At 38.5% G+C, this 11,626-nt stretch overlaps 1 pseudogene; it reads left to right on the top strand.

Annotated features, from left to right (window-relative positions):
- Nucleotides 1–10,313: 10,313 nt before the first annotated feature.
- Nucleotides 10,314–11,626, top strand: LOC133102430 (ornithine aminotransferase, mitochondrial-like; annotated as a pseudogene).

The following is an 11,626-nucleotide window of genomic DNA, read 5'->3' as shown; positions in this document are numbered from 1 at the left end:
AAGTCTTGCTTTCAAGATTTTTTTAGGTAGTCCAAATTGGAAAAAAATGTTACCTTGTCACTAATTCCAGATGACATGATATTATATACAGAGAACCCTAAAGACTTTCTTAAAAACTGTTAGAACTAATCAACAAATTCAGTAAATTTGCAATATACAAAATCAAGGTATTGTATTTCTATACACTAATAACAATCAGAAAGAGAAATTAAGAAAACCATCCCATTTACAATTTCATAAAAAAGAATAAAATACCTAGGAATAAACTTAACCAAGGAGGTGATGGACCTATACACTGAAAACTATAAGACATTGATGAAATTAATTGAAGAAGACACAAATAAATGGAAAGATATTCCATGCTGATGGATTGGAAGAATTAATATTGTTAAAATTTTCATACTACCCAAAGCAATATTCAGAGTCAATGAAATCCATATCAAAATTCTAATGGCATTTTTCACAGAAATACAACAAAAATCCTAAAATTTGTATGGAACCACAAAAGATCCTGAACAGCCAAAGCAATCTTGAGAAAGAAGACATCACACCTCCTGATTTCATTCTTTATTACAAAGCTATACTAATTAAAACAGTATGATGATATTGGCATAAAAACAGACACATAGATCAATGGAATAGAACAGAGAGCCAGGAAAAAAAATCCACACAAATAGGGTCAATTAATTTACAACAAAAGAGTCAAGAATACGCAATGGGGAAAGGAGAGTCTCTTCAATAAATGATATTGGGAAAATTGGAGAGATACATACAAAAGAATGAAACTGGCCCACTAGCTTACACACACACAAAAATTCATTCAAAATGGATTAAAGACTTGAACATAAGACCTGAAACCGTGAAACTCCTAGAAGAGACATAGGCAGTAAACCCCTCGACGTAGGTCTTGGTGATGATTTTTTTAATCTGACACCAAAAACAAAAGCAAGAAAAGCAAAAATAAACAAGTGGGACTACATCAAACTAAAGAGCTTCTGCACTGCAAAGAAAACCATCAACAAAATGAAAAGGCAACCTACTGAATGGGAGAAAATATTTGCAAATCGTATATGTGACAAGGAGCTAATACCAAAACACATAAAGAACTCATACAACTCAATAGCAAAAAAACCAAACAATCCGATTTTAAAATAGGTAGAAGCCCTGAATAGACATTTTTCCAAAGAAGACATACAGATGGCCAACAGATAAATGAAAAGATCCCCAACATCATTAATCATCAGGGAAATGCAAGTCAAAACTGCAGTGAGATATGACCTCACACCTGTTACAATGGCTGCTATTGAAAGGATAAGAAATCCTTTCAGGAAGTTCTTTTCTGGGCCTGGAGCAGTTTGGATACACTGATCAGGACTCTCCTAAGTATTCAAAGGGCACCTTCTGCAGCTCTTTACTGTTCTTTCTCAGTACAGACACGTCCGATGTTCTGTCCAGCAAACTCTAGACTCCTTCTTCTCTTGGGCTCTCAGCACTGGCCCCTCAACTGAGGGAGTTCCCTGGGCTCTCCTCCCTGCACTGCAGCCTGCAGACCCTCTTACAGCCCTAATACAGGGCAGTTATATGGACCACTGTTTTCATTTGCTCCCTCTCTCAGGGATCAATATGTGTCATTGAGCAATGTCCAATGCTTTGGAAACCATTGTTTCATACATTTGGTACAGTTTTGTTTTGTTTTGTTTTGTTTTTGGTTTCAGGCCAGAAGGTAAATCCAGTCCCTGTTACTATAATCTTCATGAAAAGTTTAACTTCCTCCTGATTTTTTAAAATTGGAAATCTGGCTCCTTTAGATGCATTGGAGAAAAAAAAAAATGCCAAACAGAAAGACAAACCTGAATAAGGTCTACCTTGGAGAATCCAAGGCCAATATGAAGATACCGGGGGTAGGTGAGTATATGAGGAGAGAGTATGTTATGAGTGGTTCTGGATTCATGAAACACAAAGTTTCTTCCTCTTAAATCGTCACACTGCACAGCACCAGCAGCCTCACATGGTTGCAGCACCTGTTACATAAGGCTGACCTGCCTTAAAAGTGTGAACCAACCTTTATTTAGAATTAATTTTTGATCCTTTGATCTTTTATAAATTCTTAGCTTCAAAATGTCAAAAAGCTTCAAAAGTTTAATCAAAATGATGTCATGCCTTTTCATGGTCAGATTCTGCACACGGCCTTTTAATGGCGTCTATGATTATTACACCTAACGGTTTTCACTCTCATTAACGCTCATATTTCTCATAAAGTATAAAGTGAAGAGACCAAAAATGATCATACATCGATTAAATGTACCACAATGTCACATCTAAACAAATAACCAAATTATTTTGGAATTGATGTCAGAAAAAAATGTATGGGCCCACAAGAAAATCTGTCCAATTGTTTTGCCTTTTCTTTCCTGCCTACACTCTTTGCTTCTTTCTTTTTTTAAAATTTTTATTGGAGTACAGTTGCTTTACAATGTTGTGTCAGTTTCTACTGTACAGCAAAGCGAATCAGTTATACGTATACATATATCCCCTCTTTTTTGGATTTCCTTCCCATTTAGGTCACCACAGAGCACTGAGTAGAGTTCCCTGTGCTATACAGTAGGTTCTCATGAGCTATCTATTTTACACATAGTAGTATATATATGTCAATCCCAATCTCCCAATTTATCCCACCCCCCTTTCCCCCACTGGGTGTCCATACGTTTGTTCTCTACGTCTATGTCTCTATTTCTGCTTTGCAAATAGGTTCATCTGTACCATTTTTCTAGATTCCACATATATGCATTAATATATGATATTTGTTTTTCTCTTTTTGACTTACTTCACTCTGTATGACAGTCTCTATTTCCATCCACGTCACTGCAAATGGCACAATTTCATTCCTTCTTATGGCTGAGTAATATTCCATTGTACCACATCTTCTTTATTTACACTGGCTATTGTAAACAGTGCTGCAGTGAACATTGGGGTGCATGTATCTTTGGGAATTATGGTTTTCTCCAGGTATTTGTTCTAAACTTTGCCCTGCAAAGCTTGAGCAAGCAGCAGAACCCAAGGAAGAGTATTCTGGTATTCACCTCAAAGAGCTGTGCCAGGTAGGTGCCAGAGGCCACAGGGGCTCAGTGAACTAGGCCAATGAAGCCCATCAAGAATTAAGATGACTCCAGATGATTTGTGTTCTAGTTGCCTAATGCAGTGATGTCAGTGGTAACATAGGAATAAATTCCTGAGCACCATGTATATGAATCATCAAACTTGAGAAACAGAAAGATAAGGAATCACCATATGCCGTAGAAATTCAAGAACCCAGGGCACTGCAGAAATAGTACTAGAGGTCTTACCCAGACCTTTGCAGCTCAACAATCACAGACAAGTTTTCAATTAATTATACCTAAGACACAAAAAGTGACCATTAAGGCTTACCAAGTATCTGGCACTGTCGTCACAACCTGACATATGTCTCGTTCTAGCCTCACAGCACTATGGAACTGCAAGGAATTATGTGCACTGCGGTCCATATTTCACAGATGAGAAAACCGAGGCCCCTACTATGTGGCAGAACTGGTATTTGCATCCAAGGCTAATTCCAAAGGATTTTTCCTTCTTTTAATTTATTCATTTTTGAATACATAATAGATTCACATGGTACAGAACTGAAAAGGTAAAAAATGCCATAAAATACAAGGTAAGCCCCCCTCCTACCTCTACACAGTTTCCCTCCCAAGGGGCAGCTAATTTATTAGTTTGTAAACACTTCGAGAGATGTTTACCAGGTCTAGGAGTAAACCTGCCTCTTCTTTCAGTTCTGTTAGTTTTTGCTTCATGTATTGAAACATTTTGATGGTCTGTTGTTAGGATCATAAAAGTTTAGGATGGTTGTCTTCTTAGAGGATGGACTCATGTATCATTATGTAACGTTCCTCTTTATCACTAATAATCTTCCTTGTTCTGAAATCTACTTTGTATGATATAATATAGCTCTTCCCTCTTTCTTTTGATTAGTATCAGCTTGGTTTACCGTCCTCTCTTTCTTTGCTTTTAGCTTACCTGAGTCTTTATGTTTATAATATATTTCTTGCCTGCCACCTCAATTCTCTGTTGCGGCCAAGAAAGGCATTTATTTTCAGTTGTTCAAGCTTCTCGTTTAAGGTTGGAAACAATGATTTCCAAGCTGTTTACAGGTCAGAGCTGAATCCAGAAGTTTTCCTCAGCCCAATCATTTTTTAAGATAATTCTCTCTTAGAGACAATGAACATACATTTTAATAAACAGGAATTTTTACCTTTCTGTTGATTAGAGCAGTAGTATGTACATTGAATTCACTTGGGTTATATGCATTGTTTCAAAGCATGATCAAAAGGAGAAAAAATAGGGTTTGGCTCTATATATCATTTTAAGATTGGACTTACATTTGTCACAAGACTGTTCTTACTAACTATGCTAACACTACTACCATATAGTAATTACTACTACTATACTTACTAACTATACTAACTCTGTGAGAGCACTAAAATCCAAGGAGCCTAAGTTAAACAATTCGACCTGTAGTCTACTTTTTTTTTTTTTTTTGGGGGATTAACTTGGAAAAAAGCTGCAGACAGTCTTAAAGTGACCTTAACTGCTTCCTTGACCATAATTTTCCTTGGATCTGCATCCTCTTATAGTTTGGTAGCATAATATTTTTGTTCTTAAAAAATGCAATGTTATAATTTAATAAAGAGAAACCACCCATACATTTTATAGAAAAGTTCCTGAATCTAACCATTCCCCCTCCCCTGATGGGAAATCATAAATAGTGACTATTTCCAGTGACAAAGAGGATCTAAACAATTGAGGTAACAATAAAGCATCTTTTAGGATATTCTCTTGCTCCCTTTTAAGTGATAACTCGGACCTCTTAGAGTAGGTAGGGATCCTAACCATCAAAAAACAATCTCTGAAATCTACAGACCTGACATAGTTCATGGGAGTTTTGTACAACTATCAAATTTCAGTCATAAATGTAGATTTGTGATACCTTTTGCTTACGTCATATAGTTGGAAAAAACATCGTGCCTAAGCTATGACAATTCCCTTAAGAGCATTTTTGATTGAACTTTTTAAATTGAATATAGCGTATTATTTCAGTCATATATTGCTGATTAACTTAATGTTATATATTGCTAAAATGTAATGACTTAAACCACAGCTGTTTATTTCTCCTTAAGATCCTGTGGGCAGACTAGTGGACTCTTCTGCTGTCTGGTCTGAGCTTACCTGGGGGAGGCCTTCGGCTGTGGGAGCCTGGATGCCTCAACCGTGAGAGGTGGGGTTACTGGGCCATGATTACCACGTGACCCTCCATCCCAGGCACCATGTGTGATGATGTCCCACTGGCCAGAAGTCATACAGCCAATGGGAAGGGGAATTTATAAGTGCCTGGACCTTGTGAGACTCGATTCATTGGAAGCCATTGCTGTAACAATATCCTACTCCTTTTGGCTCCAAGTGTTCACGTATTTCCCGAGAACCCCAAAACCTCACCTAATCGCTGCACAAAGCTCAAAGTCCAGGATCTAGTAATAATTAAATCTAATAAAGATCTAGTAATATGGATCTAGTAATCTGCACCAGATCCTGATGCAAATGAGGCTTCAGAAGTGAGTTTCTCAACTGCAGCTCTTTGGGAGTGGCTCCTCCTAAAAATGGATCTGTGAATTAAATAGTTACTTTAGTTTTGCCCCATGCACCCAACATATATTGGTAAGATAAGGAAAAGATAACTTCAACTAGACACCCACATTCCAAAAAGAAAGGAACAGAGACACATAGCTTCATTGGTCCATAACGATGATGCAATCTTGCCAGGCACATGCTCTCCAGACCCACAACTCTAAGAACAGGGAATGTTCTTATTCCTTCATAGAGAGAGGGTCTGTTTAGTGCTTCCCTGATCTTTTATTTTCCTTAGCCCTCTCTTTGATTTTTAGCCATTTTAATATGGAGTGAATTTGCCTGGATCTAGTAGCACTTCTTTTGGAGAAGTCACCGTTGTTATGCCCATAGATATTCCTTCCACCTCATCCTCTCTCTCCCCCCTTTTTGAAATGTCATTTATACACACATTAGATCATCTCACTGAGTCTCACACTTCACTTACGTTTTCACTCCCTTTTCAGGACTTGTGATTTCTTCATGAACAATAAGGGCTGGAGCAAACACACTCAGGTGAGCTGAGATAGAGCAGAATGCCCCTCACCTGTTCCAGGTGAGTCTGTAGGCTCCGTGGACCATTTGTCTGGGAATAAAAGGCTGACTTTACTGTTGGGCAACAGCTAATGATACTCTGTGTCTGAAGAGAGAGAAATTAGATGGACATCAAACAAAATGGAAGGCACTTTACTGGAAAAAGGAATGGGGAAAAAAGGATGAGACAGGGTGCTTTTGGAGGGGGATGTATCATGTGCAGAACCTGGGTTAAGAAGAATACTACCACTCCTATTCTATATGTAATAGTTTGCATCAACAACAAGGTCCTGCTGTATAGAACAGGGAATGCTATTCAATATCCTGTGATAAACCATAATGGAAAAGAATACGAAAAAGTGTGTATATATATATATATATATATATATATATATATATATATATATATATATAACTGAGTCTCTTTGCTGTACAGCAGAGATTAACACAACATCATAAATCAACTATACTTTAATTTAAAAATAAATTAAACAAAGGAGACGAATGTTAGCACTCCTGTGTTCAACCTCGCATCCTTAGTCCCGACCATGTTTTCTAGACAATTTAGTTCAGCACAGTGTCTTATCATCCCGTGCTTATCACTACCCAACTAGGAGAGAAAAGAAGAGAAGACAGATAAAGAAAGAATGCATATGTGGCACTTCATCAGTCTTCAATAATTTAGGACTGGAAAACTTTCCTAAGATTTCCTGACTGACAGCTGCTCTGCGACACATGCCCCAAGAACCTGCTGGATTTTCTGGACAGCCCCTCTCCCCACTATGCACCATTTAAATGAGAGCTTTAGTTGGTAAGGGGATGGAGTGAGTGTGTGTAAGCCAGTTATTGATACTTCCCAGGTACCACTCTCTTCTCATAAGAAGATGATGAGGCAAATCAGCATCTTGTAGGAGCCAGATTTGGTTGGAAAGTAAATTGATTTTCTCCTTCACTTGAATGGAAACAAAGGAGTCCTCCTGCATTCACCAAAGAAATAAGACTTTCTTAGCACAATGAAGATATTCAAGTCTGATGTTTTAAAACAAACAAGAAAATAAATGAGCATCCAAGAAAAAAAAATGTTGATATCTGGTATAGCCGAAAAGGCACTGTACTTAGGTCTCCAAATCTCCCAGATGAGTCACTTACTAGTTTTTGGCAAAATACTTAAACACATTAAGCCTCAAACTGTACAACTGTAAAACAGACTGGGACATGCATGCAGACTCTACCTCCATTACTATTTTGTTAGGATAGTAAAGATGAGATAATGCACATGAAAGCATTTTTTTTTAAGCCTTCAGCATCGTGCTGATGTAAGACATTATTTTTGTACTGATACCTATTATGAGAAAAATAAAAAATTAACTCAAGACCAGGCTGTATGGTTATCGAAAACACTGTACTTTACAATATTTGGTTATTTTAAGGATCCCCATTGCCATGGGCGTGAACATTTAATCAGTCACTGGAAGGAAAAAAATACCCCAAAAGTGCTTTGCCTAAGAAAAGCTGATAAAAGAGTCATGCCCTGTTTTCTTCTTAATCTTCCTGCAGCATCTTCCCACCTTTCCCGGCTGCATACTTTGCATACTTAAGAGTTTTAGGCCATTGAGAATATATATATATATATATATATATATATATATATATATATATATATATGTATGTATGTATATAGATACACACATATATTTATATATATGTGTGTATATGTAAATATATTTAATGGCATTGGTGTAACAGAAATAGATGTCATTATCATTGTTGGTAAAAATCTAGCTTCAGGGCCAGAATCTGCAGGCAAACGTGCAACCAGCCAAGTAAAGCTTGGTTCGCTCTGTGACAGAAAAGGCTGCTGAATCTGCATGGGAGTCAAGAACATTCTCTCCCTCAGGACTCTTCACTTCTGCTGATACACCTCACTGGTGTGATCATTCAGACAGAATCTTTAAAACAGGAGGAATAGGAAATCATTGATACACGGATAGAACACATGGAGGCTACCATAAAAGAAACTTAATCTTGCAGCTATTTCACATTATTGCTAATGTAGGCATGAAACAGACACACACATTTCTTGCTTACTTAGCAATGTCCTATTTTCCTTAGCCATTCTTAAAGACTGAATAAGGACACCTTTTTACATCCTTCTCCTTCTTGATTCTAAAAATACTAGGCTGAAGTAAAGTGATAGTGATAATATAAAAATAGGTATCATTTATTGAGTGTCTGCTCTGGACCAGGCAGCTCACGTACATTTTCCTAGTACGTTAGGACTCTTTGGGATGATTCCAGATTGATATCATAATTCTCACTTCCAGACCAGGAAAATAAGTCTCTGAAAGGTTAAGCAATTTGATCAGGTAACACAAGTAGCAAGAGGCAGAGCGGCAAAAAGAGATCTTTTAAAAAATTTTTTTTTAATTTTTTCAGATTCTTTTCCATTATAGGTTATTTCAAGATATTGAATATAGTTCCCTGTGCTATACAGTAGGTCCTTGTTGGTTATCTATTTTATATACAGTAGTGTGCATCTGTTAATCCCAAACTCCTTATTTATCTCTCCACCCCCCTTCCCCTTTGGTAACCATGAGTTTGTTTTCTATGTCAGTGAGTCTATTTCTGTTTTGTAAATAAGTTCATTCATAGTATTTTTTTTAGATTCAACATATAACTGACATCATATGATTTTTGTCTTTCTTTGACTTACTTCACTTAGTATGATAATCTCTAGGTCCATCCATGTTGCTGCAAATGGCATTATTTCATTAAAAGACATCTTTTGGAATGACTTCCCATTTGCTAGTAAAATCTGTTAGCTAGGTAGCAGGGCATTTGGGAGACGGGAATACTGCTTTCTTTAATTTTCTTTATAACTGAGGAATACCAGAAAATGTGTTGTTATAACCATTGACACGGAACATCTCATAATGTCAATTTTTCTGCCTTTCTATGTAGTGGATGCAGCCAGTTTAAATTCTTTTGAACTAAAGACAGGAGTAGAGGAGACGGAGGAAGGGAAGGAAAGAGGGAAGAAGGAAGAGGGGGAAAAGAAACCAAAACGGAATTGATTTTCCCTTATTATTCCCGAGCATCATGTCATCATTTTATGCATCAATTCTAGTTGTAATTAAGATGCAGAATATAGGGGTGATTCTCTTGTGGAAAGTTGTTTTATTAGTCAGGACTCTTTTAGCTGCAAGAGAAATAAAATTCAAATCAAACCAGCTTGTTGGGAACAAAGAGAGAAAGAGAGGATATTTATTTGGCTCGTGTAATTGGGGCTCTACTTCTAGGTGTCAGGAAACTTTAGTTTGAATATGATATTGAAAATGTGGTACATTTCAAGGGTTTATGGGCACTAGGATATTGGTAGTTTATAGGGTGCCATGAAATGTACCGCCCTTCTCAAAAACTGGGACCTAAGATCACTCTCAACAGAAAACAGAGTCATACAGAATCACAGTAAAGATACTAGCTCCAGGTCTGCCAGGATTGTCTGTTAGATATTGAGTCTTCTCAATATAAAGAAAGAATATGTCAGAAAGGAACTGATCAGCTGTGGAAGCAAAAGGAGAAAGGAGAACATTACCATTATTCATCTAAGGAGTCTCTGAGTAAGGGGTGTCCTTGAACAGATATGCACTTATTGAGATGCTGCTCTACAATGGAAGGACCATGGGCTCCAGTCAGATAAACCATTCATCCTACAGACACTTCCTGTGTGCCCACTACTTTTTCTGGACAGTTCGGATGTGTCCACAAAAAAAAAACAAAGGTCCCTGCCCAAGGGACTTCCCTGGCAGTCCAATGGTTAAGACTTCGCCTTCCAATGCAGGGGGTGCGGGTTCCATCCCTGGTTGGATCCCACATGCATCACGGCCAAAAAACCAAAACATAAAACAGAAGCAGGCAGATGCTCAGTGGGCGCTGCGTGTCCTGGGCTGGCTTCCAAGGCGCCACCAGGAGTTACTGGACCCTCTGAAGACCGTCCCTGGATCTCAGGTTAAAAATCTGTATTCTAATCTGAACTGTGGGAAGAAGGGTTAGCCCGTTGGTGATATTCCTACTTGAAGGACATCATGTTTTCCAAACTAGCACGTTTGCAGACTGTTGCTGTCCTTAGTGGCGTTCATTCTTCAGTGGCTTCTGCTACATCTGTTGCAACTAAAAAACAGTCCAAGGCCCTCCATCCTCTGATTACATTTTTGAATGGGAATCTAAATAGGGTGCCCACAACTACCATCCTTTACCTATAGTCCTGGAGAGAGGAAAAGGTGTTTACCTCTGAGATGTAGAAGGCAGAAAATATTTTGACTTTCTGAGTACCTACAGTGCTGTCAACCAAGGGCATTGTCATCCAAAGATTGTGAATGCTTTGAAAAGTCAGGTGGACAAATTGACCTTAACATCTAGGGCCTTCTACAATAACGTGCTCGGTGAATACGAAGGGTATGTTACTAAACTTTTCAACTACCACAAAGTTCTTCCTATGAATACAGGAGTGGAGGCTGGAGAGACTGCTTGCAAACTTGCTCGTAGATGGGGATATACCGTGAAGGGGATCCCGAAATACAAAGCAAAGATGGTTTTTGCAGCTGGAAGCTTTTGGGGTAGAACATTGTCTGCTATCTCCAGTTCCACAGACCCAACCAGTTATGATGGTTTTGGACTGTTTATGCCAGGTTTCCAAATCATTCCATATAATGATCTGCCTTCTCTTGAGCGTGCACTTCAGGACCCAAACGTTGCCGCGTTCATGGTGGAACCAATTCAGGGTGAAGCAGGCGTTGTTGTTCTGGATCCAGGCTACCTTGTGGACATGTGAGAGCTCTGCACCCAGAACCAGGTTCTGTTTACTGCTGATGAAATACAGATAGGATTGGCCAGAACTGGTAGATGGCTGGCTATTGATCACGAAAATGTCAGACCTGATATGGTCGTTCTAGGAAAGGCACTTTCTGGTGGTTTATACCCTGTATCCGCAGTGTTGTGTGATGATGAAATAATGCTGACCATTAAACCAGGGGAACACGGTTCAACGTAGGGTGGCGATCCACTAGGCTGCCGAGTGGCCATCGCGGCCCTGGAGGTTTTGGAAGAAGAAAACCTTTCTGAAAATGCAGAGAATATGGGTATCATCTTGAGAAATGAACTCATGAAGATACCTTCTGATATTGTAATGGCTGTAAGAGGAAAAGGATCATTAAATGCTATTGTTATTAGAGAAACCAAAGATTATGATGCTTGGAAGGTGTGTCTGTGACTTCAAGATAATGGACTTCTGGCCAAGCCAACCCACGGTGATATCATCAGGTTTGCACCTCCGCTTGTGATCAAAGAGGAGATTTTGGAGGCCATGGAAATCATTAACAAGACCATCTTGTCTTTCTGA

The sequence above is a fragment of the Eubalaena glacialis genome, chromosome 12 (genome assembly GCF_028564815.1).
Source record: "Eubalaena glacialis isolate mEubGla1 chromosome 12, mEubGla1.1.hap2.+ XY, whole genome shotgun sequence".
Classification (NCBI taxonomy): Eukaryota; Metazoa; Chordata; class Mammalia; order Artiodactyla; family Balaenidae; genus Eubalaena; species Eubalaena glacialis.
Note: the sequence above shows the minus strand (reverse complement) of the source record. Positions and strands in the feature narration are given on the sequence as shown.